The 26,147-nt window shown below is 42.5% G+C and overlaps 1 long non-coding RNA gene across 2 annotated transcripts in view; it reads left to right on the top strand.

Annotated features, from left to right (window-relative positions):
- LOC129737041 (uncharacterized) overlaps positions 1 to 26,147 on the top strand; it is a 41,528-nt gene that overhangs the window by 10,499 nt on the left and 4,882 nt on the right. Inside the window, exons 3-6 of one of the 2 annotated variants that reach the window (XR_008734398.1) lie at positions 1,480 to 1,624; positions 4,244 to 4,330; positions 8,378 to 8,478; positions 12,227 to 12,470. This is a non-coding gene — a long non-coding RNA (uncharacterized LOC129737041). Of the gene's footprint in view, positions 1 to 623; positions 1,625 to 4,243; positions 4,331 to 8,377; positions 8,479 to 12,226; positions 12,471 to 26,147 lie in introns of both variants that reach the window. The other variant, XR_008734399.1, reaches the window with a different exon arrangement.

The raw sequence follows: 26,147 nt of genomic DNA, 5'->3' as shown, positions 1-26,147 counted from the left end.
GCTCGGCTGGGTGCGAGGGGTGGGCTATCGTGCCCTTCCAGTGCAGTGACCACTCTTTCTATGACAGTGTGGCACAAGAGCAGAAAGGAGGGAAACTGGTAGCAGATGTGGAGTTCCCTGCAGCACCATGCTAATGCAGCTTAGCACCTCCAGAGCCAGAAATGGCGTTGGTCTGTTTGTTCTGGGTGAGCCTCAGTGCTGCTGGGACCACGTACATCTTTGGTTGCTCGTAAGCATCGCCGTGTCTGCTTGTGCCCATCCCTGCAGTCTCCATGCATTTCCTTACCAAAACTCATGGGAAATATTTCAGCCGGATTGACTCCTTAATCAGGTTCAACCTGTGGTTGCCCAGTTGCTGGCTGGATGCTGTGAAGAAGCTGCAAAAAGAGAAGATCCAAGCAATAGTCTTGGGGGTTGCATCGTGGGGGTTGCTTAATGTGGCTCTTCTGGAAAACTGAAAGTGGAGCCACAGGTTCTCTGGAGCCACAGTGCTATGCAATGTTGTATCCAGCTTCTGCACGAGGGATTTGAAAGAGATGTTCTTTGTTAGCCCTGGGATTGTGGCATGGTGTGATTTTTTTTATTTTTTTTTTTTTTTTTTCTCCTCCCCCCTGTTTTCCAAGTGCCACTGTGTAAACAGGCTGGTAGGATCCACCACTGCGGCACGCTGCAGCGTTTCCCCTGCAATGATGAGCGCCTCAAGCGAGGGGGGCCTTGCTTACAACTCCGGGCAATCCTGAAAATGTGGAACTCATTCCCTCTGGAGTTATGAAATGTGGACGGACTCCTCTTTTACAGTGGAAAAGCATGAAATCATAGCTACATTGGCTAGAGTTATTATTCATTTAACAGTTAAACTTCCATTATGTTTTACTGTTTGCTACATGCCATTTTTATGTGCTCCAGCTTTATGTATTTTGCAGTTAACCGTTTGAAAGGAGAAAGAAGTGATTTACCAGGACTGCACCTTTCTCCTTGCTAACTCTCGTGCTTTTCTTGTTGCTAGGATGATATTTGTTTCATGTTGCACATGGGTATATTGAAAATTGTAAATGTATAAAGTTTTACTGTCTCATTGTTCATAAGAGACCCCTAGAAAAAGAAAAAAAAATGACTCTACATATGTTATGATAAATCATCCATATCCGTGGGTATAACCACAGCTGTGAGTACCAGTACTCGTCAGTTTGGAGGAGCAATTACTGTGGGTGATGTTTTGTTTCGCTGTTACTGTGCAAAAATGCTCAAGGCATAGGCTTTGCTTTTTAAATTAGTAACTTTTATGTGTTAGTTTGAAAAACTGGGGAAGAAAAAAAAAGAAAAAAAGCTGGTACTTGTCATTGTTTGAAATCAACAGCAGCCTTTCTGTTAACTGAGTTAAGCTTGGCCTGTGCCCATTATCTTCTACTTACTCATCAGAAAAAGTTTTCTTAACCATGTTTGCTTTGGCTTAAGTGGAAAATTTGTTCTTTTTTGCAGTAGTTCTGTGTTGCGTGATGAAGTTCTTCCCCGAGAACCCCCTTTTCCCAAAGAAGCTCCATAAAAGCTGTTGGTGTGACACCATTGCTTTGAACTTCAGCTTGAGCCTGCTGTTCAGTGCAGTTGAACAGAAGCTCACACTAGAGTAAGTAGATTCTCCTTACAGGAGCTGCTGGCCCTTCTGGTATGGCACCTCACTGGAAATTTATCCCAGAAGCCTGAGCAGCAGTAGGTTTTAATGCGGTAAATTAAGACTGCTTGAGGGAGAGCTGGGGGAAAGGCATGGGGCGCTTCTTCCTTACCCCGTCCCTGCAGGTGGGGAATGTGGTGTGGATGGCTTTGTTCTTGCAGCACCCCAAACATTGGGAAGAGGAGGCTGGCTTGTGTGTTGGCTACTCTGAGTAGTGGAGGGAAAATACCTGGGTGGTGAAAGGTATGTGGCTAAGGCTGCATTCCCCCTTCCCTGCTCGAGCACAAGTGTGAAGCTGTGAGCAGAAGGAGGTAGAGAAATCTGAGGTGTGGGTGGAAGAACTGCTGCAGTATACCTCCACAGGGGCTGGGGTCGGCACCTAAGGGTAGGTTAATAGAGGTACTTAAGATTGTTTTCACTGAAATAGCACAATTGTAGCAAATGAAAAATCGGGACTACATGTGTGCCACCATAACACATGCATAACTGATGAAGTCTCGTGTACTGATCTAATTTCTGTACGCTTACAGCACTTTAATAAGATGCTTGCAACCGGCACCTGAAGCCACAAGCTACAGAAGTTGCTGTTAATTCCACAGTACTAGATTTAGAATCGTAGAATGGCTTGGGTTGGAAAGGACCTTTGAAGGCAGTGTAGTCCAACCCCCTGCCTTGGACGGGACACCTTCTGCTACTCTAGGTTGCTCCAAGCACCATCCCACCTGTCCTTGAGACTGCCAGCGATGGGGCACCCACAGCTGCGCTGGGCAGCAGTTTAGTTTAAAGCAATCATCACTGTCCTGTTGCAGAAGGACCTGCCAAAAAGTTTGTCCTCATCTTTCATGTAAGTCCCCTTGAAGTACTGAAGGGCCACAATAAGGTCTCCCCAGAGCCTTCTCTTCTCCATAAGTACTGGTCTTGTACTTTTGCTGTTTTTATTTGGTGGAAATGTAACCAGATTTACCTTTCTTACTTAACATATACTCCATGGTTACCATTTTTTGTGTCTAAAATGATTTTGAAAAAGATGATGGTAACTCCTTGATTTGCTGTCTTCCTCCCTTTCCGTGAAGCTTGTTTTCTTTTGTGGTGTGAGTTTGCCTGCTGGGCTATTGCAGTGAAATCATACCAAAACCACACAGGGTTTTAGGACCAGCACCTTATTTTTAAGTCTTTGTGTTTGAGATTCCAGTTTGGGAGTTACCCTGAAGTTTCAGCCTTTTCACACCGTTTCCCCAGTTCAAATAGGGACACGGTGCCCCTAAAAACTGGACTGCTTCAAATTCATACTGATAAATTGCATGAGAAAATAAACAGAAAGAATTTTATTAGTCTGCTTTGTAACTTTTGTTAATCACCATGGTAATTTGCAATATGGATGTCCTAGAGAACAGTGAGCTGAATGTGAGCCAGCAACGCATGCTCATAACAAAGGACCAGTGGTATCCTGGGCTGAGAAGCTTCCCTGGCAGGTTGAGGGAGGTGGGCCTTCCCGTCTACTCCTCCCTGGTGAGATGTGCCTAGGTATTTGTTGCTGTCCTGGACTCTCCAGTACAAGAGGGACATGGACATACTGCGAAGAGTCCACCCGCAAAGATGGTGGACTGAAGCATCTGTCATATGAGGAGAGAGTGAGAGAGCTGAGACTGTTCAGCCTGGAGAAGAGAAGGCTCCAGAGGATCCTAACATTGCATAGAAATATCTGATAGGAAAGGTAAAGAAGATGGAGCTTTTCTTAGTGGAGCCCAGAGACAGGACTAAGGGGCAACAGGCACAAAGTGAAATACAAGAAATTATGTTGAAGCATAAGGAAAAACAATACAGTGAGAGCAGCTGAACACTCACAACAGGTTGTTTAAAGAGGTTGTGGAGTGCCTGTTGTAGGAGATAATTTGAAACCTGACTGACACAGTCCTGAGCAACATGCTGTAGTTGAGCCTCCTTTGAGCAGAGGGGTTGGGGTAGATCATCTCCACTGGTCCCTTCCAGCCCCAATGATTTGTGGTTCTACTTGTCAGAATTTGGCTTGGGCAATGCTACATTCATCTGATATTAATGAAGATTTTGTGGTTTATATTTTTAGCTGTTCATCAAAGTATTTTGCTTAATGAATGTTTTGTAAAGTACAGCATGCATTGCAATGCTGTTCTAGTGGGTTTTGGCATTACATAAGTTTCCATTTGTGTCTGTGTGGGGTTTTTTCTGTTTGGTTGTTTTGGGTTGTTTTTAGGGTTTTTTTATATCAGAGTCCCTAAAATAAGTTAAAATGAAATTAAATTGACAAGCTGTGGGTGGAAACAGCCACGGACTGAAACCTGGGAAGGAATGTGGAGAGCATGGACAGTACAGTGACTGAAGAGCAGTGGTGAGCCAGGAGGGCCACAGGGCAAAAGCCAACAGAAGATGCCCATCCATGCTTCTGGGAGCTGCTTACTGAGGAAGATCCTTGGGCCCCTCGTCAGGGAAGATCCAGGGGACAGAAGCATTTCTGTAAGCCAGGTCGGGCTGTTGGATAGGAGGAAATCAAGGCTGAAAGTGTCCCGCAGAGTGTTTTGTTTGCTTTTGGATATTCAGATCAGGTGATGCTGAGTGAATCTCAACACAACTGCTCCAGGACAACTCAACCAGGCTGGGAAGACGATCAGAGAAACCCACGTTCGGGTGAGTTTGGAAAGAGGCTGGTGGCACACTGAGGTAATGGAGGTGGGGGTGGCTCAGGGACAGGCCTTGCCAGGATGAGGTGACAGTGGTGGGCACAGGGACACAATCGCAGAAAGCAACTTTAACTTCAAGGACAGACAGCTGCGAACAGCCAGGGAACCAGAAGCGTGGGACTGACCCCAGCCACCACGGGTAAGCAGTCAAGCCAAGAAATTGTGAGAAGCTGGGAGAGGCTGTGCAGTCTCAGTCTGCACGGCAGAGCAGTGTAAAGAGGGTGCCGTGCTGGCAGGTACAAGGCTGTGGCAAAACAGCAGCAAGCAATGGTATTCTAGAGACCAGCAGCGGCACTGGTCACACAAGTGCTTTACTGGTCATAGCAGGAGTGGCTGTAGCTCCCTGTGGTGGGACTGCAGGAGCAGAACCACAGTAAGTCCTGCAGAGGTTTTGACAGTGTTTGGGCACGCTGCAGCCTGTCTCCTCCTCCTCCTCCTTTTCTTGTGGGTGGAGGCGTGCTTAATGCTCATTTCCTGCAGCAGAGGTTGATGCAGTGACGGTATTTTTAGTGGGCACTACTAACTGTGTCTTTGAGGCAACACTGCCAGTTTCCAGTGTCTCCAGCTTGTTGCTCAGTCTAAAGTGGGTGTGTGCTTGGTCTTTGGGTCAAGTGTATTGCAGCTGAAAGTTTACAGAGGTGGTAACACTTCAGGACTCTGAGAGTTGACTGGAACCTCTGGGCCCCTCTGTAAAATAAATCGCTTTGCTATGTAAATGCCCTCAGCTGATGAGCAGCAGGTCATGATGAAAATGGTGAAGTTTCTGATCCATGGAAGATTTACCCTATCTCAGGTCCTGCAGGTTTAAAGAAAAGCAGCTGTTTAAAGCATAAAATAAAGAAACAAATTCCTCTGTGAAAAAAAGAAAAATGTCATTTGATCATCTTTGATAGCTTAGAAAAAACTTCACAGTTCTTTTCACAGAGACGCGGCACTTAGGGACATGGTTAGCAGTGGGCTTGGCAGTGCTGGGTTGACAGTTGGACTTTGATCTTAAAGGTCTTTTCCAACCTAAATGATTCTACGAAATTAAGAGGTACTGGGCTTTCAAAATATGTGTGACACAGCTTGTTATAAGGCCTGTCTGTGAGTTAGCTGTCTTTTAGTAATGAATGTACCTTGGAAATTATTTGGGGTTGGGTCTCTGAAAAGAAAAGCAGCAGTGGCAGAATGTTGTTTGTGTTCTTTGGGGGTTTTTTGCTTTAAATAGGTAGGAGACTGATTCTGCTTGCCCAGAAGTCGAGAAAGTATTTGGGGTTACGACAATACTTTTCTTGTTAAACACCTAAATGTCTCAATAGCTTTTGAATATATAGTGAGTGCAAGATTTGGCTAAAAGGTAAGGAAGAACCCAAACAATAAAACGTGCGTCTGGGCTTAAACTTTCCAAATATGCAATGGTTCCAGCTGTGGCCATCTCTGCTGTGAAGGAGCATTTCAAGAATGTAGGGATTTATCAGGGCTGGTTTCATGGCTGATGCATGCAGAGCTCCAATTTCAGCTCTGGGGTGGCAAAGCCGCCTCCTGAGCCCTGTCAGGACTCAGTGTGACCTCCTAACAGTAGCGATGCTGCTGAAGTAGAAATGCAAGATACATTTCTGAAGCTGTGCAGGTCTGGAGAACCCTCTCGCCTGGAGTTTCTGTACTAAGCCTGCCAGAGGAAAGGAGCAGCACCTGCAGCACTGGCTTCCCTAAAAGCAACACCGATGGCAGCAGCAGTGGCTGCCACAGGGACCCTATGTGCTGGTTGAAGGTGGAGCGCCACACTGAAAGGTTTAGGTGATGACGGTGCAAAGCAGTAACAGTAGCTCAGTCTGGCTCATCATTCTTTTCTGACTTGGGATGTGACCTGAAGAGCAGTGTCATGTACCTGTTCTGTGACAGCAGGAACATCATCCTCCACCAGCTGGGAATTCTCCCATGTTGCGGAGGTGGCTTGTAGGTGCCCAGCTTTCAGTGATGGTCACTGGGCTTTCATTGCCTTGTTTCCCTCAACTGTTTGGAAAATCATAATCTGACAAGCCTCACTGAATTCTGAAATGACAGTGCATACTCTAACCGTTATTTTCAAGTATTTCTTGTCAAGAAATAAAGGTGTTGCCCACCACCTTCCCTATACACTTTTGGACACGGTGTGTAACTGAAAGCCCACACTGGATGCTAGCTGCAGTCTCCAGGTCAGGACAAGCCTCAACCATGGTGCAAAAAATCCAGAGGAGACCATGAGTGTCCTGGAGCAGTACTAAGTGCTGTTATTCTAAGGGCAACTGGTCAATCAGTCGTTCATGCGCTGGGAGCGAAGGGAGGGAGCAGGCGGCTGGGCAGTTTTGATTTAAATGTCAAATTGTTTTGAAACATAGTCTGTGCAGTATGTAGGTCAGTGCTAAAGGGGCAGACTGTATCTGCGAAGGTGCTGAGAACGATTAATTTCCCTGGACAGAATTCTAGGGGTTTGGTGGTTGGTTTTTTTTTTCAGTGTGAGCTCAAGTAAAGCTCCACGTTCTTATTCATGATGGACTCAGGTTTCGGACCATCTGCCCAAAGGGGAAATTTATCCTGGCAACTGCTGAAAGGGGAGCTCTTGTGGATTGGCACCAGTTTGTGTATAAAAAAACTTAATTTTTTTATTTTTGCTGCGTTTAGTGTAGCTTTTCAAGGATAGTTTATTGACATTTCCTTCTGTGTTCTCTAACCATTTGCATCAGCGAGAGCTGATATTTGGGTGCTTTCTAGCAGCTGCCAGGCATCTATCAGCCTCCTTCCACTACCATGAGCGAGCCCTACCTGTATTCCTGTGGGAAATTGCGATGACGGTGCTAGCTGAGAGCTCGCTTCTGTGTGAGTAGCCCGACTGACTGGTGGGTCTGAAGGGCCCCGCTGTGTTTTTTCACCAGTCAGTCAAATTTATGCTGGTAATTTTGTTAGTTACAGCGGTGAAATCACACGGGAGTGAAGGTCTCCTCTCGTGAGTTGAGAAGCGTGGGTCGGATCTGCTCTGAAGCACGAGGGATGGATGAGATAACACCTCTGCAGCCATCCCGACTGCTGTGTAGCTCTGTCAAGTCCTTTAAGTTCTTTAAGAGTTTCTTCAGTCCTTGGCTTTTTATATGACACCTAGCCTGGCTCAAGTCTGCGTTGCCAAACAATAGATGCTAATGGTGTAATATTATTTTAATTATATGTGTAATTAAACTGTGTAATATATTTTAAATCCAGCCTAATGGAATATTTAGGGAAGATTTAAAACCTCATCAATAGTCCTTTATACGAGCGTGAAGCTTGCTTCCCTTCCTCCTTGATACCAAGCAGCCTGAAGTTCGGTCACGGCCCTGCAGTCTCAAGCAAAACTTTTAAAACTTGGCTGATATGAAGTTTTAAATGAATGTACAAAAAAGTCTGAAAATATCATTTGATACTCTAAAATATTAACTTTAAATAGTGATTTATTACTTATCTTTTGCCACATAGTTTGGTGCTGGTTATGCAGGAATAGATTTTTAGAACAGACTCTGTAACTGTTACACAGCCCTTCTTCTGGTGCTTTACAGATTAATAGTGGTCCTCAAATGGTAACGAAGGAACACATCTCAAGGGCCTGGGTTTTTATTGTGATTGCCAAGATGCCTGAAAAGAAGACCTGTGTTAGCCCTTACTTGCTTTTTTCTGTATTGTCAGATACGCAGAGTCCCTGGTAGATGAGAAGCAGGTGGAGGGATTATGCACAAAGAAGCCACTGGATGTATTCTATGCAGAAGGCTGCAAAGATTGTTTAAAGATGGCTTTGCTCGATAATCATGTCAGCCCTATTTTCTAGCACAGTTTGGCAAGTTCCTCTGAATGCTTCTCCTGGTATGTGCACACATAACGTGTATGTGCTGTGTGTCTTCAAAGAGTACAACTTCATAATTTAAAAGAAGGCTTGCAAAAAGTGCAATTTACTGAGTAAAATCTGTTTTTTCTGGAATCCTGATGGATTGATTTATCACTTCTGCAGTTTTTTCTGGAAGCTGCCACATCGTGGATTTGTGCCTTCTGGGTCAGAGATGAAAGGAGCTGGCCAGTGACTCTGTGGAATTGAAATAATATTTTCCGAAGGTACAGTAAAATTTTGGCTGTTGGGTTCAAATGCACTGTTTTGCCTCATCAGTGAAGGCTACTAATTCATATTTTTGCAGCAAAGAGAATACTTGCATTCTTTGTTGCAGAACGTCTTTAGGTGTTGCTGGATTTTTGAGCATGAGTCAAAAAGTACTGTATTTTCATTTTGACCTCTTTTTCATTAATTGCGGAAGAAAAATAACCTATAGTGTGGGATTCTGTTTGTGTATAAGTGTGCACTAAAGAGTTTGGATGTCTGTGTTCATCCAGAATTTGTTCATGGGCTCGTCAAAACTGGCAAATTATCCAGCACGTGAGACTGGCCGTGTGGTTGCTTTTGGACAGTTGGAATTATAAAAGCAAAATAATGCAGATGTCTTAACATTATGTCACCCCTGAAGTCTGTGAACATAATTAGAAATGCCTTTGGGAGGCTGAGTATTCCCCAGAAGTGTAATCATTGCCGTATCAGATTGGTGGCTCTCCTGCTGCGGTGTGCCTGTTTCATTGCTGTAGCGCTCAGTGCTGACACCTTTCCCAAAGTCCGCAGCCTTGGAGAGGCAAGGGAAATTAACAGGGGAAGGAAGTGCACTGGAAGCAATTTCTCGATGATATCAGTTTAGGAGATGATTTAGTTTCACATTCCTATGCAGTACGGTGTTACCTCGAATAGTTTCTTTATGGTGCCTCAACCAGCGGCAGGCACTGCCTTAGGGAGGGGGAAACACTGTGGACAGCTTCAGCTGCGTGTAAATGTGCTCTGCTGGACTTTGCTTAAGCAAAAAGCAGGCATGCTAGGTTTTTTAGTCATGCTGATAAGTGCATAGACAGAGAAGAAAGAAAATTTGCCAAGTAAGAAAGCATTACAGACCATCACCAAATCAATAGCAGAATTGTTCTCTGCACATGGATGTGTTGCTGCTTATAAAGAGCAGAGGCTGTTCTGCTGTCCTGTCGTAACATCAGCCTACGCAGAAGGACCAGTGGGAAGTGTGCTCAGAAACATGCAGGAGTTTAAAATTATCCTATATGCATGATATATATATTTACATTTTTTTTAAAAAAAAAACAACATGTATTTATTTTTGTATATGCATTTTCTGAAATCTCCCACCTTCCTGTGGATGTTTCAGTGCTTTCAATTCAAGCAAGTCAAACTTTTTTTTATGGGGGAAGACTACAAAGAAAATTGCTCAGATAGTACCGGTGGGTGTTGCTGGCGCTCGCTAGGCATGACACGCGGGCTGAACCACCCGTTGGGGGTGTGGGCAGGTACCTCAGTGCTGGTGCGAGCGGTGCTCTGTGCATTTGACCATAAAAACCAAAAGAACTTCTGTGTCTGTTGGTTTGTCCACTGAGTTAGCTTTGTAATTTGAAAAGCAAGGCCAGTTGTTTCTGAGTTTCGCTTTTGTTGACATTTTTTTCACTGACACGGTCTTGTTGAGGCAAGAGCAGTAATTTTTAGTAATTATCTTCACCTAGTTTTGCATATAGGAAGCTGACTATTAAGAATAATAGACCTTAAACATCTTTTCTCTAGAATTCAGCCAGTTAAAGATATTTCTTGGTAAATATTCTAATATTCCTTTGTCTTTGCCAACTTAAAGTATTCTGAAAAATAAAGGAAAACCAAAATCAAGTTATAAATTAAAAATCCCAGGAGTCTACCCATGTGATTCATACTTCTTCACCAGGTCTTTGTTTTCTCAGGTTTAGAACTGTGATAATGTGGCAGTGGCCTCCCTTGGAAGCCAGTGCTTTACCTTTGGGAAATAGTAGGCTTTTCTCTGGATGTGCTGCTTTAAATCCCAGCCTGTTTCAAAGCCTGGTACCTTCTGGTAGCTGGACAGGCAGAGGGAGGGAAGGGAGGAGCTGGCAGGGCCAGAGAAGCTCTGATGTTGGAAGGCTCCTTGTCTTTTGACAGATGTGTCTATGAGCAGTACCAAAAACGTGTAAGGACAGATCAGTGTCACCGAGCATATTCTTCCATTCTTAGAATTTGTAGCTTTGCAGTGTTTTGGTTTCTAAACTAAAAAAATAAAGTTACTAATTGCTAGAAAGTGAAGCAATCGAATACAGCATGTGATTTATGGCTTAGCTGTGGGCAGGAAATATTTGGAAATATTTGCTTCCTGAAGAGGTTAGTTTTATGTCGGCTGAAATTGAGGTTTTACTGGGGACAACTCCAGAAATGCCACACTGGGCCTTACCGTTCTGACAGCCAACTGAAACACTGCAGGTGATAATTTTAAAATAATGTAAATATAATGTAAAAAAATGGAAACCTTAATAAAATCAAGTTGAGATACTGATTCCATTGCTTAAATTGCAGCATTTGTAACATTCAAATGAAAGGAAGAGGGAGGAAAAGCACTGATTCTCCTGCCTCCCTTCCCTGTACCTATTCTTGGGCACCTTGCTAGGTGTCATTTGGCCAAGGAATCAAACTTGGCCCTTCAGGCAATTTGTGAGAGCAGAAAATGGGGTCAGCTTCCAGAAGATTTCGGGGCATATGCTACAAGGTCATTAGTCCTGGGCTGCACTCATGCCACAAGCAGAAGTGTGATGGACGTGCTGGAGGCGTGGCAGCAGAGTCCGTGTTGCCGTGCCTTTATTGCTAGGGCTGCCTATGCTGGAAGCCAGCAGTGGAGTGTGCTCTCCTTTCAGCAATCCTGTCTTCAGGCGTGCACTTTTAAATTTCTGTAGGGCAGCTGGAAAAAAAATAAACCAAAAATTCCCCATTCCAGTGTCCCACGTTTCTCTGAATTCAGGTATTTGCCTGCAGTTCTGCTAAACCAGCATTACGGAGTGGCATTTTCAGGAGTTTTAAGCATCTGTCAGTGGTTCCAGGATTTTCAAATGGACTTTAGTAGAGCAGCTAAATAAGATTCAGGTTTTAGAAAATGAGTTGTAGCCCTTACTTTCCAGTGCAGTGCTCACTGCAACATCTTGAAACCAAAGCTCTTGAAAACCTTTACACTTGATGAGGATATTAAGTAAGGCTCGAGCATTTTGGGGACAGTTGCAGGTCCTAAACTCAAAGTGCTGGAAAGTGTGTCTCAAAAAAAAAAACAACAGCGATGTCTTTGAAGCAGTACATTTCAAATACAGTGGTAATAGCTGGTTGTCCCAGATGTGAGTGGTAACAGTTAAATTCTGATCTCTGGGATGGCGCGTTGCTATTTTCTGCCAAGCATTTGTTGTTACTAAAGAACTTCTTCTGGCCCAGCCAATAACATTTTTCCAACGTATAAATATCTCTACATTCATAAGAATGTTGCACCCCTTAAAAAAAGTCAGCGTCAAAGCTGTTGGAAAATACAAAGTCTTCTTTCTAAGACCATTAGTTTCTTTAACTTAGTGTTTTAGTCTGGGTAATCTATGCAGTGACATCAACAGCCTTTGCCATGAAGATTTTGTAATGTGAGCACAATGTAATTTTTTAAATTTTTTTTTTAATCATGGGTGCTTTTGAATACTGAAGCCCCCCATGCTGTCTGTCTTTCCTTTCATAACACAGGGTTATTCACCATTTTCCCCAGCTGTTTTCATCCTGCCCCAGGTGTCTTTTTCTGTCCTGCTCCTCTCTGGTGAGTGACAGAAAAAAAATCTTCCATTGTTCTTAGTTGTTGTCTGCTTAGGTTTCAAAATTAAAAACCAGTTAGCAGCCATATCCCGTGCAAGAATGCTTTATTTCCATGGATGACCATCAAAATCCCCAATTCTTCGTGTTATTCCTACACAGAATGCGAGAAAGCAGCCAAACCCATCTGACAGTCAACTTTGCTTCTGCACAGAAAGAGCGAGCCTAATACCGAAAAAAGCTTACAAGGCATACGTAAATAGCTCCCTCAGTTCATAGCGTTTCATGCATCACTTTATATGCACCACTACTCCTGTTGGCTTCACAAGAAACTCTGCATCTAAGCAGAAGGTAAGGGAACGAGGGCTTTTTGTTGGAGCAGTCTATATTCTGCAGAGAGTGTCCAGTAAGTATATTATTGGAACGAAATATTGTAATATGATAACATATAATTTCCAAATAGTTTCTTATGACCCAGTAGAATCCTATTGTGGGGTGGGGGAAGCGGGGAATAACTCACTGTTAAGGATACATAAAGAGGTCTGACTTTGAGGACTGTCAGTTTTTATCAGACTTGCCTTCAAAGGAGTGTCATTCTACTGATAGGTCTTGGGGTCTGATGTATGTCCAGCTTGTTGAAAGTATTTATGATGGGAAATGGCATGACAGTGTTAAGATAAATGCTTCAGTCCTCAAGCATGGCTTGGGAGCTGTGTGACAGTGACAGGGCAAAGTACTGCTAAACAGTTGAGGTTTGTATTTTTTTTGTCACCGTTCAAATCACACCCAAATCCATGTGCTTTATGATTTTAAAGGAAAATTTTAAAAAGTCTGTGTATGCTTTTAAAATTCCAGATTTCAGCTGAAACTCAAACTATTAAACCAGCATAAAAGAATCTGTGCTGGAGAGATTTCCAGCCAGGTTGAAACACAACCGGTACTGGAATTTTCATTTGAAAAATCTGATCTTGCAGAACTGCTTTGTGTATTTCCAGGCCGTTAGAGTCTGGACAATCTCAGATAAGCGACTACACTCCGTGTATTTCTTGTAGCTAAATCTAACCTGCAGAGACTCACTCACACCACAGACAAATCTGCCTTGTGAAGAGGCATGTACAGCCTGGGAGTTTGCAGTGTTTGATCATGATTTCTGCACGTTACACAATTCACAAAGATGCTCTTCCACAGTCTTAAATGACCCAAAGATGTCCTTTAATAATCATCTTTGGTTTGGTGAAGCAGTTCCTGACTCCTGCACGGGATGATGGCTTGAGCTATGTGGACTACCCATACATATAAATCTGTAAATGGGCACAAATGTTTGTAAGGCTGGAGGCAAAAATACTAAGAGTGTATTTCTAAGCTGTATTTCCTGTGTCTTGCTTAAAATGACATTTTTAGTATCTGTGGCACATGGCTGATTAAGCTTAAACCACTAGAGCTTTAAATCAGGTTACATTGAGAAGGCTGTTATTTTGGGTTTGGTTGTAATATGTGTGCATGGATTTCTAACAGAAAAAACCCCCAACAACCCACAGAGTTGTTTCAAAGCATGTCACCTGTTTTTAAATAATTAGGTTTTTTCAATTAAGACTTCACCTATTTTTTCCTGTTGTTTGGATGAAGAAGCTGTGTTGTTCTTAACAGTATCTGTACACAAATTTGACAGCAATAAATTAAGAACTCTTATAGAAACCACAAAACAAATTCAGCTTTATTAATTTCTGGAACTAGATTCAGAAATATAAAACTGATTTGGTTTTTCTGAAGTTGAGTATCCCCCTACCAAACTGTAAGGGAAATAATTCTACCAGAAAGTACAGACGTGTCCATTTCTCAAGGGCACTGGGGAGCTGCAGACCTATAATCACACCAGGGCTGGAGTGTAGGTTATCAGTAAGGAAATGTGTTTGTTTTTTTTAAATTTTTTTGTTTCCTCCTCAGCAGTGATTAACATTCCCAAGAAGTGTCCAGGGATTTTTCCATTTTTAGAATAAGAGGCTGAAAGGCAATGTTGTGATAACCTTTTCTGATCCACCGTTTCATTAGAAGAGCGTTTGCTGCGTAGCAGGCCTGAATCCCACCTTTTGGGAGGCAGAAGCCCTTCAGGAATAGGATGCAGTGCGATGCGCCAGCTGCTTGCTTGCATAATTGTCAGCAGGAGGAAGAGGAGGACCCTTCTTTTAGTGTGTCAGCATGGGTTCAGTAGGATTAGAAACCCTCAACACTATACAGGCTGGCACAGCAATAGTTTAATGAGGAATATATCCTTCACCCTTTTTCACCAAAGTGTCGGTAGTTGGGATGGTGGTTCCGCATTTGTGGAAGCAAGAGCAGACACTGAACTGTCACGGCTATACCAGTATGCAGAATATTTTCAGTGTTTCATGATTAAAATGGAGCTGCTTGGGTTTTGGTTTTTTGGGTTTTTTTGGTTGTTTTTTTTGTTTGTTTATCTATTTATTTGTTATAAACGTATCAAGGTTTTTCCTTCATCCCCTTCCATTACAATACATTGAAGTTCCTTGGAAGGGATCACAGTGTGGAGGCATGGTTAGCAAACCTGAGCAAAATCCATTTAATTTGTTAACTTTTCCAGTCTCCCTTAGTCTCTCAGTACAGAAGCTGAAGCATTTTACAATTACAGAACATATTTGCCCATCTTTCGGGTTTCGAATGAGGATGGTCATAATACCTTCTGAATGAACACAATGACTTGGAAGTATCCCAAATTTAGGGAGATGAGTGCCTCTGCAGGTATGCTACGTTTTTTGTCTGCCAGCAGGCATAACAGCAAATCAAACTGATTTGAACCTGGATCTTCTCTTGCTTTGAAATCAGAAGTCATTCCTCTGAAGCATACGAGGGGCTGCATAAACACAAAACAAGTAGCTTTGGCACTAGGGCTTCGGCTGATGCTGCTGTGTAGAGAATCCCTACGGAACCCAACCTGGCAGGGCAGGGTCCCATGCTGAGCAGCTTTGCTTCATTTGCTGAATCTTTCTGAATTTCGTAGTTATAGGAACAAGTAAAAATTGCTGCTTTCTTCTGCCCATGTAAGTTAAGAAATGGAGGAACTGATAGGGTCTCTGCTGTGTCAGCTGCTGATTTTTACAAAATATATCAGAACTTTGAGGCTTTGATTCCAACTCTAAATTTGGTTAAGGTTTGCCAGTGGGTTTAAAAGGAGGGTGGGAATAGGGGCACAGGCAGGCAAGATAATCCATAAGTATCCTTTCTTTTGGAAAGAAGACCAGAAATAATGCTCCTGTTCGGGGGAAAAAAAAAAAGTACTGAAGTGCTGAAGTTCAACATGTAATTGAGCTCTGTTGTGAATAGGGAAGAACTGATGTTGAAAGAGCAGAGGGTAATCACTGTCGATGGATCTGGTACCCTTTGCTGAAACAGAGTTTAGGGATTCATTATTGCAAGAAGTAAGAGATTGGTCCATGGGGACGATTTTTGAGCCCTAAATGCATCCTGCTGTTTTCTCACTTCTTGCAACAAAGGAATATAGAGAATCCTGATTTCATCTTTGCTGGCTTGTTGTAAATTAAGTCCCCCTTGTACAGGGAATTCATGTAGTAACTTCACACTGTGTGAAATAAATTTGAGTTCTGAGGAAAATAAAGCATGGTAGTTTAGTTTTTGCTCCCTTAGTGAGTAATCAGACAGTGTCCTCAGGGTTGAAGCAAAGGCGTGTGAGCAAACTGGGTTACCTCCTGGCCAGGGCATGGTAATGTTGCAAGGGCTAGCAATAAGGGATAAATGTGGGTTAAGAAGTGTGCTGGTGAACATGGAAAATCCTGCAAATAACGAAGTTTAGTCCAACAGAGATTAAGTATTTATTTTGCATTCTTTGCTTTTAAAGAAGAAAAATCATCGTGAAAGAAATCTCATTTTGAATGTAGATCTCATAGTCCTCAGAAGAGTAACCACTGAAGTTTAGCCAGAAAAAAAATACTATTATTTCCTCTTGAGGATTAGATTCTTGAGATACTCATCAATGCGTGCAAGAATATTACATCACTGTCCTCGGGGAATAACCATTTCAATCTTTTTCTGTGCCATTCTGTAAAACACTCAATGAGAATGAACCAATTCCCTGAATGAAATCTCAGTTTCTCTGGCCTTTTCCCTGCTGAAGAATCCTATAAACACAAAAAAGAATTAAACAGAATAGAAGAAACAAAGTTGCACTTTTTTATTAAACAAAAATAAAAATAAAAATCCACGACTTGCTATTTACATGGCACTCAGTCAGAAAAAAAAAAAAAAAAAGCAAAGTGTCATTTGCATTTTTAAGTGCAAACAAGGTTAAAAAAATGCTGTCAGGATTTTCTCCTGGCACCCAAGCGATGAGCAGTTAGCCTTGTGCTGGCAAACGTAAGTAGTATGCAGAGTCGTAAAGCTCTTTTTTTTAATTGCATCGCTACACTGGTCTGGTTTAACTTAAGGCCCTGTATGTGTTGGTTCACTGTTTTAGCGAAGAGACCTCAACGGGCATCTTCATCTGTTTGATTCGCATTTCTCCTGGTATGGTCTGAGGCTTCTGCATCTGGGAATGTTTATCGTGTGGAGTCTGGACAGTGGTGCTCAGTTTTAGAGACACCATATGTCAGGTTTCCGTATGCGCGGCAGACGACTCGCAGACAGGAGGGAGCTTTATGTTTCAGTGCCTCGAACAAGACACTGGCCGATGGGCTGCCCGGTAGTTTGGCAGTTCCACAGTGTTAAAAGGAAACAGAAAAACCAGCAGGCAACCAAGCACGGGTTACACCCCACTTCTGCTGGGTTTTTAAGTGTAATAGTGACATAGTCTGTTAGGGACAGGAGGGAGGGGGTCTTCAGTCCTGCAACATCTCGTGCACAGGAGGTTGACTGTGCTGACTGCTCTGTCTTGATATCTGTTGGGACAGTTGATCCAAAGAGAGCTGGGGTTTTTTTCCCCAAAAGATAGGCTACAGTTCAGACAGGATTGCCGAGTGGGTTCCTGGCACGTAGGTGACAGGCAGCTCTGTGCGACTGTTAAAAACACGTGATGGAGGTTTGACTTGTAATGCAGTAACCATTGCATGTTACAATGAATAGGCATCACAGTTAGCCATAAGCGGCGGTTCCACGGAGATGTAAATGTTGTGCGTTTACGTACGGGCACCACCATGATCTGCATGACAAGAATCATCACAAGTCTGCAGTATGCTTTAAATTACCCGTATACCTCAGCCCCTGCAAATATTTTAAATATAGTAAGAAAGTTGATAGCTATCATTTGGTATCTGAGCCTCTCATGGCTTGAATTAAAATTGGAAATCTTGCTCGGAGGTGGTTGAAGTCGTCAGGAAGCCCAAGCCCTTGACTGGCAGTGGCACCGGTCATTCTACCTGCAATAACAGCTGGTGGTAGAGATCTGTGGTCTTGGGAAATTTGTTGGAAGCCTCAAACTCTTTTCCTGGCAGTACAGTGTGCACATCATGGAAGTCACCCGTTGTGTTTGGCAGATGGAAGAGAAAAAAACAAACCAACCAAACCAGAAAAATTATTTGGTTTGTAATGTTAGTTATCCTCTCTCAGTGCATCTTTTGGTGAATGTAGAGTGGGACGGGGCAGCAGTGGTAAGGGTCAAGTTCACAGTCACACTGGAAGGCGCCAGGTTTCTGAGGGGTAAATCTGCCAAGTTTTATGAGCATCAGCTTGAATTCTGAAGCACCTTCAGACATGAGAGACTAGTCCTACAGGCTTCAACAGTGCAAATAAAGAACTGTGTGTTCTTTTGGGGTTGGTGAACATCCTCAGACACAGTTTTGCTTGGGGTGAATTTACTGAACTCATTCCTGTCTTGACACAGGGAATGTTAGTGATGCCAAGGATGTTGCCTCTAGAGACAATGTGCATCGAGGCTTTTTGAGTGAATGTAGCCATGGTGCTGTGAGGTCTGCGTAGAAGCATCATGCTGTAGGTTTCTTTATTTTAAATTACTTCATGTTAATGTGTCAGTGTAAATTAACAGGATCTAGCAAATAAGTAAAAGATGTTTCCCCATAGTATAGTGTTTTTATTATCTCATGATACCAATAGATTTACAGTAATACCAGGGAAAAGTTCTCTTAGAAATGAAACTTTCAATGTTTTATCCAGCAGCAGAGTAAAATTTGATCAACAACATGTTCTGGAAATGTGCATTTCAATGTGCTGATTACACCTCTTGGTTGGAATCTTCGTTTTAGAAAGAAAAGCTAAGCAAAACCTATTGAAAGGAAATGTAATGTGGTCTGGAATGGCAGTTCCTTCATACATCTGTCCATTGGAGGTCACTCTTCCCTCCGATTGATTTATACCTTGTAGCGGACATCATTAGAGAAGCAGTGAGATTTCACCTTGTTTAGCTGCTAAGAAGGAAATGCTGCTGCGTTTTCTCAGGGGTGTGCTGTTGAGTAGTGTTGATTAAAGTTGCTAGCACTGGGAATAGTAAAAGAAATGAGAAAGCATAGTGAAAGTAGAAGAAACCATGACCAGCTATTGCTTTCTACCAGTCAGTCCCATTAACCTTTCCACAGGCAGCACCCTCAAGTCAGATGTTGATGAGTTTTGGATCAGAACCCAGCTACAGCACTAGATGAGTTGTGATGTTGTCGGGAGAAGCAGTTAGATCTGAAAATTCAGCGAAGAGCTTTCAGTAGTTCACTTAGATTCCCAGATGATGAAAACAGGAATCCTTTAAGTCATACAAAGTCACAATCCTTTCTTTAAAAGTCAGGCTGCTTGAAATAAAAAATGAAGAGCTTAAAGCATTGGTTTCATTGGAGAATTTAGGACTTCATGAGGCTCTCTGTAATCAACTTGAAACTAGTAGGACTAGTGTAGTACTCGTTTTCTGCATTGTTGGCCCAAAAATACCACTTTCTGAAGAGGAGATGCTATTACTATTAAGATGCACATTTTCAAAATGTTTAGCATTCAGTATGTTCCTACAGTTGTAGTCAGATAATGGTTCTTTTTCCCACCCTTCCTGCCCTTCTTGCCCTTCTTGCCCGCCCTTTTTTTCCTTTTCTTTTCCTTTTCCTTGAACTGGCTTTTAACCAAACCTCACAGCGAGAATGCTTCTGTACTTGATGAAGAGAGGAGTAAGTCAGGCTCTTTTTTTACTCTTATTTGTATGTTTGGAAGTATTATTGGAATATGATAGTGAGTTGTTACTGTTGACGTCTGTGTGTAAGTAGGCTGTGGGTGCGGTAGGTCCAGTTCTGAGCTTGATGACAGTGCTGCAAGGGCTGTAGTGAAAATCTGGGCTTCTCTTCCATTTTTAAAGCTCCACGGTAGGCATGGAAAGGTAACTGTTATTTCCATGGGCTTTAATATATTAATTTTATTAAAAGAATAGTTGCATTACTACTTTGCTGTGTGAGGAAAAAGAGAGGTATAAAATTAACAGATACTACTCAGTATGCTATGCCGGTCTTTCCACTCCACTGTTCTGGCAGCCTTGTCTTGCTGTCAAGACGCTGCTCATGGAAACAGTATTCCAGTGTCATTACTTGAGTATACACTGGGCCTAGACTACACTAAATATTATTAAAGAAGCTCTGCCAGTGAAAGATGAGAAAGTTAGACTCATGTGCATCCTAAGTTCAAATAGGAACTAATAAGGCCCTTCCCAGATGTGTAGAAATTACATAGGTGCTGTCATAGGAGCAGCTGAAGGGAAAGGAGAATGGTTATCCTCACTATGAAATAAATGATGGTCTGAAAATGTGAGAGAGAAATTACCTAATCATTGTTTCTTCACAGATATATCCCAGTGAAGTTGCTCATATGCACGTCTCTCCATATGTGCATGTTAAAATAGAAAACTCTCCTGTAGTGTTCTAGTTTTTGGTAGTAAGACTGTCTTGTCATTCCTAATATTCCTGCTTAGACCCAGAAAATCATGAAACCTGACTAAAGAATGTGTGGCCAGTTTTAGGTAATCTTTAATCAAATTTATAGATACTCCACAGGAAAGTGTGTTGAAGTTGCCCTGGATGTTTAAACTGCTCCTTGGAAAAGGTAACTCCAAAGCTTATGACAGATTTTAAGCTATTTTTATTTTTGTAACAGATATTTATAAAGCTATAATTTAGGAATTGACTCTGGATTAAATTTATGTGCACCTTTTCAGTGAGAAATCAAGCTGGAAATTGCTGGTGAACGAAATTACTAACAACTCCTGGTTTTGAGAGGCTTGGAAGCATAACAGGAGTAGCCTTTCTGGTTTCCTAAATTCCTTCAGACTTCAAAGGAGCTTTTTTACTGATTTGGGTTTGGCTTTTTAGGCTAACATGCACTCCAGTTCTTTATGTATTTGAACTTTGTGTACATCCTCAGAGTTGGGTCTGTTGTAGGGAGCTTGGAGAATTTATATTGTAACAAGTCCTCTCTTATCCTTTCTGTTCATGTAGGAATAGTATGAAATTCAGGGTTTATGTGGCAGTCTCGCAAAGGTCCCTTTGAGCTTGGTGGCAGCCTCTGCTGTAAGAGAGGTGAGATGCCCAGGTTTAGTGACCTGCCCCAGGTCACCCAGCTAGCCATTGGTGAGGACACCCTGCCCCGCTGCAGTGGCCACAAGGCTAAGTGTGCTGTTGAGTGGAGTCTTTACATGCAAAGATCGTTTGGAACTTGCATTTCTAGAGCTATAACGTACAAAATACCCTATGAATGAATGAATACTGGGTGCTCGTGACAAAGAGCTCTTGCTGTCATTGTAGTGACACAGTTGGACTTTTTTTGCCCAGGAGGAACATGTGGATGAAGCAGCACATTTCTAAATGCCATTGAATGAGCAGCGCCAGCGTGGTGCTGTGGGTGCGAATAGCACTGTTGATGTACACGCTGATTTGCACACACATTTTGAGAGTGTCTCTGCATCTGTTTCTGAAATGGCTAAGGAGGGAAGAACCAGGGAGATTCCCTGGACAGAGGAAGAAGAGGTTATGGAAGAAGCATGCTGCAGAGGAGGCTGGGGGGTTCCAAGGAAGTTCCAGCTGGCCTCTGTCCTCCCCCTCCCCACTCTTCTGTCTGAGTCTTGGAAGTCCCTTCTTCTCTGGCAGCCACGTGAAGCATGATGCTTTCTTCACAGTACACAAGAGGGGAAGTCAGGCGAGGCTGGCTTGCGCAGAAAGTGGTGATGGGAATCTTTTCTGCTTTGTTTCTTTTCTTGGCAGCGTAAGTCATTACGTGTAGGTGACTGATGCTGTAGAGGCTTAGGGCAGGCTGTGTGTGTGGGTAGGTGTGAGCGGGGGCCAGGGCTGGTACTAGTACAAAAAAGAAGGCAGACGCTGCCCTAAAAATGTGAGAACAGCTGGTCTGTAGAAGCTGTCTGTTCTGGCCCGGGGCGAGTGGATAAGCCTGTAAGTCTAAGAAAACGAGATATTGTTTCCTTAGGGAAGTTTGCTTAACTAATATACTTAATTTGCCAATGGTTTTCTTTAAATTAGAGTTACGATCCTTTGCCTGATTGCTTCAAGATGTATTTTTGTTTTTTCCTGCAAGGACTCTTAAATCCCAGGAGAAGCCCTTCATGCATCTGTTCTGGCTTCACTAGAGATAGTGATGGGTGACGGCTGTGATGCTGTAATTAGAGATGGCTGCTTGGTTAATAATGACACCTGTGTCCCCTGGTGACACCTTTTTAGTGTGAGTGGTTAAATGCATCCCATAAGCAAAATAAATGCATTCATTCAACATTCTGAAAATGTTATTCAGAGCTTGTTTTCCCAGGAAATAATATAATTCAGCAAAGTCTCAATTTGAAAAGATTAGAATAGGCATGTGAGTACTGAACTTTTCAAAACCATCACGTTCAGGGTGCAAACCTACCCTTTAAGACAAAGCATCTTAGATATATACTTTTTATGTTAGGTATCCTCATATGTTAGAAAAGTTAAGATGGAAGCAAAGTGCACAGTGCCAGCCTAGCCTAGTTCACAACAGCAAATCCAAAATACTCTTTGAAATTATTACTGGTGGCTCACGTGGTTGTAACTAAGAATGGGAATTTGGTAAACATGTTTCACAATTCACCTCTTGGAACTTTCCAGAGTCTTAACAGTGAAATACCAACCAGAAGATTTCACAAATTCTTTGTTATTCAGTCTCGGCAACTAAAATTTGCAAGTAACATTCTCATCTGTGCAAACGCAGCTGTATGTTTTGTTGTTGTACCGGGCTTCACCTCCTTTACTGCTCAGTTAAAGCTTGTTTAGCTTGCAGATTAATTAGCTATATGTCTGAAAATTTGAAAGAAATAGAAACAAAAATGAAAAAGCTACTCTTACAAATGTGTCTTAGGATGTTTAAGACACTTTATTTTTGGCAAATCCATTACTACTAGTAATAAAGGTTCTGCAGCTGGGACTGTGTTACCTGTTCCATTAATGATCCATCATGAGACAGGCTAAGCAGACTCATTGTGAAGGCTTTATTATCTCCATGTTTTCCTGGCTGAGCTGAAGACATCTTAAAATAACAATATTAAAACCATAGTGCTTTCAGAAAATTTATCTGATTTCTTTCAGAAAAAAGGGGTTTTTTAGATTTGAAGCTACCATTAGTCATACCCTGTGCCACTGTTAAGATTAACAAAAAAAACCCAAAACCACAACCCAAAACAAAACCAAACAAACAGATTCTATCAGAAAGGTCAATGTTGTCTTACCGCAAAACTCGGTGGACTAATAAATACATTTCACCTGTTGTAAAGAAGAACTTCTGTCCAGTGTAATTCAATCCATGGTGTTTCAGGAGAATTAATTTAGCCTAAGGAAATCAGATTGAGGATGATGGCGCAGCACTGTGCTACTGTCACCACAATTGGTTCATTTTTGTTAAAGCTCAGCCACCGCAGCTGCCTTGCTGGAGCACTGCAGGGACAGAAAGCTCCATCCACCCCAACTCTGCTTCATCTGTCACGAGGCTGTGGCCATAATGCTGCTTTGGGGGACAGTGGGGATGTTTGTGTTGTCGCTTAAAAAAAAATAATCTGCTTAAACCCCTGCTATTTTGGTGCTTAGAACAATTTATTTGTGAAAATGTAAAACCTGTATTTCCAAGAGCTATTTTTGGTACTACATTAAACATACAGACTGCTAAGGGCCTGCTGTTACCTTAATTTATGTTGTAACATCTAAGTTCTTTTACACAGGATCTTGGGAAATCATCACGGATTAAGTTCATGGTTTGGTGCAAGTGCAATGAATTATGTGCATCCAGTGAAAATTATTTTAACTGCCTCGTGAAGGATAAAATTTCAAAATACTCAGTACTGATCTAATACTACTCCTTTAAAATTACCAGCCTGTTCACCACATGTTTGAGGGATAGTTCCTGTTGTAAAACTGTGTGACCTCACATATTACTACTTTCTTATGTATTTTACAAGAAGGTTCTGACCACTGCATTTTCTTAAGTGCATGATCTTGCTGATGTGTAAAACACCAGTCTGGGATTGTTTAGCAGACTGAGCTCTTCTTGGAATTTAGAGGGAAAATAATTTTCTGAGTCCTAAATAATTATAGATGGGAGCTGGCTAGAGCAGCTCATCTCTGGGTGGGCAGGTTTGTGTCTCATACCTCTCAATTCTGCCCAAGTCATTTATTTGGAGTTAATCATATCACTCCATCTAAATGTCTGTTCTTTTTTACCTATCTGGTTGGTCTCAGTAGAAAGGAAAAAATGAGCTCTCATTCCTGCTGTTGCATTGAGATTGTTCACAAAGGACGTGTTGGATTTCCAGCATGTAGGCATTTCAGTGGAGACAGCTGGCTTTCCAGAAACCTCCATACCTCTCACTGGATGTCATTCCAGTATTTACATGGGACTGAGCACTCCTGAATATCTTGGTGGGGAGTTGTTTCTGTACGGCTGATGAGACCAGCACAGGGAAATGTTCTTTTTTCCTGTGCATTTTGGGTGTGTTTTGAATACAAGCTTTACCAAAAGCTACATTTTGAAGTCTTTCTGCTTTCCAGATGTCCTTCCTCTGCCCTCTCCTTTCTTGGGTGGTTTTGAATGCTTTTCAAGAATCAGCCAGGATGGCCCTCCAGTGATAAAAATGCAGGGAATGGACAACGAGATCGAGTTAATTATGTTTCTGTTCCTTTCATTCCTTAAATATATGTGCCTGGTGACAAGAGTTAAGTAAGAGGCAAAAATAAATGTAGATGTATCTTGTATGACAGCATGTTGGTGATGGGTTTCTGCCATAGATTTCGGGTCTGGACCTTCTGCACCAAACTGAGCTTTCTCAGAGTTTGGTGACCAATAAATTGGTCTTGGAGTCATGAGAAAATGCACTCAGAAACTTGGAGCTGTGCCTGAATACTCCCAAAGAAGAGGTGCAATTCAAGCAATACGTGTAAACGAAGGCTACCACGTATTCACATTTTATGGTCTCTTTTTTGCTTTGCTGGAGGAATGAGTGCAGTTTAAATGGAGCACACTGTTGATGCCAGATTCTCTCTGCTGATGCCAGTGGCCAATTCCTGGTACAAAGAAAGAAAAATACTACTTCAGCATTGCTTCATTGTTGCTGCAGGTAGATATTGGGTGAAATGGCAGAATCTTTCACTGAGATACCAAGAAGGGGAAAGTAGGGGTATCAGATAGCGTTGCCGTGCTCTGAGAGGTCCAAAAGACTAACCTGGCTGCAAGTCCAGGCCCAGCTGTTCTAGCTGGGGGTGTAAAGGAGCCTGCCTGGCTCCGCAGAACCCAACGTCAGCCCTCCCTGCGGGTTCTGCTGAGTGTCATCAGTGTCCTGGGGAAGCGTGTCGCTGCGGGGATGGTGGTGGTGGAGTTCTGCAGCCAGTGACCATCTACTGTCGGAGAGACTCTGCTTAGGAATGAGCTTGAGAAGGGAGGCAATCCTTAACTACCATCTGAACCCTTTGCACAGGAAAGGCTTGTAGATGAAAGGACTGAGTTTATATTCAGACCCTCTCAAAAAGATATTAACTACACAAGAGGAGCCGTGACATATGGGCCAAGTTCCACATTTTCAGAGCATATTTCAGAACTAATTGTGCTGACAAAATTTTATAAAGAGCAGCTCCAGACTCTTTTCTTTTTGGCAACAGTCGGTTCTGGCTGCTCACTAGCAGATGAACGTGCTTTTCTGGTTTTATTATTTTGGGCTTGGCTCACATACTTACTGTACGGATGATGGGGGGGAGGGGTGTGGGGCACGGAGAATTACCTACATTCATTAACCAGGCTTAAAATACTTGCAACAGTCAACAGCTTCTTAACGTGTTGCCCTGAGTGCCTGGGGAGTCGAGAGGGGGAATAGCAATAGGGTTAGACAAGGAGAGGCGGGAGCGAAGCCTGGAATAGGACCCAGGCTGTGTTGTTGTTTGGAGCCAATATAGATGGCTGTCCACGATCCAGAGGGCTGAGGTCTAGTCTGTGGAGAATTCCGACATGGTTTAGTCTAGACTAAACATTTTTGGATGCACTGAGTCTATTGCTCTTGCTCAGACTCCTCTGCCAGGGACTAACTGGAGCTGATGATCACCTATCCATGAGAATTGTGAATTCCATTTGGAAGGTGCTTTTTTTCTTCTCTGTGTTTTGGTGGTTTTTGGGGGTTTTTTTTGTTTGTTTGTTTGGTTGGTTGGTTTTTTTAAAGCATTTTACAGGTTTTGGCAGGAGGGTACTTTTGGCTCTAAAATGACAAAAATACTTTCAGCATAGATTCAGGTATAAATGTTAATATTCTCCAAATTCCTTGATTTTAAAGTGATGCCAGTTGCAAACAAACAAAAATCTACCTCTCTTTCCAATTTGGTTAACCAAACGTTACTTTCTCTATTTCTTTCTTTTCAGACTTAAAAAGCTCTTTGCTCCAGGCCTTGTAATAAGGAAAGCATTCTTTCCTTCTTGTTTTGGTAGGAGTTCATTATATGTTTTTCCCACAAAATTTGCATGTCATGGTAGAGTGATACGGGTGGGGTTTGCAAAGTACTTGCCCTCAGCCTGATGTTTCTCTCATTTAAGTCAGTGGGATCAGTGTTAGCCTGACTCTGGGCACGTTTGAAATCTCATTGTTGTT

Source organism: Falco cherrug, chromosome 1 (genome assembly GCF_023634085.1).
Source record: "Falco cherrug isolate bFalChe1 chromosome 1, bFalChe1.pri, whole genome shotgun sequence".
Taxonomy (NCBI): domain Eukaryota; kingdom Metazoa; phylum Chordata; class Aves; order Falconiformes; family Falconidae; genus Falco; species Falco cherrug.
This window is presented reverse-complemented; position numbering and strand designations above follow the sequence as displayed.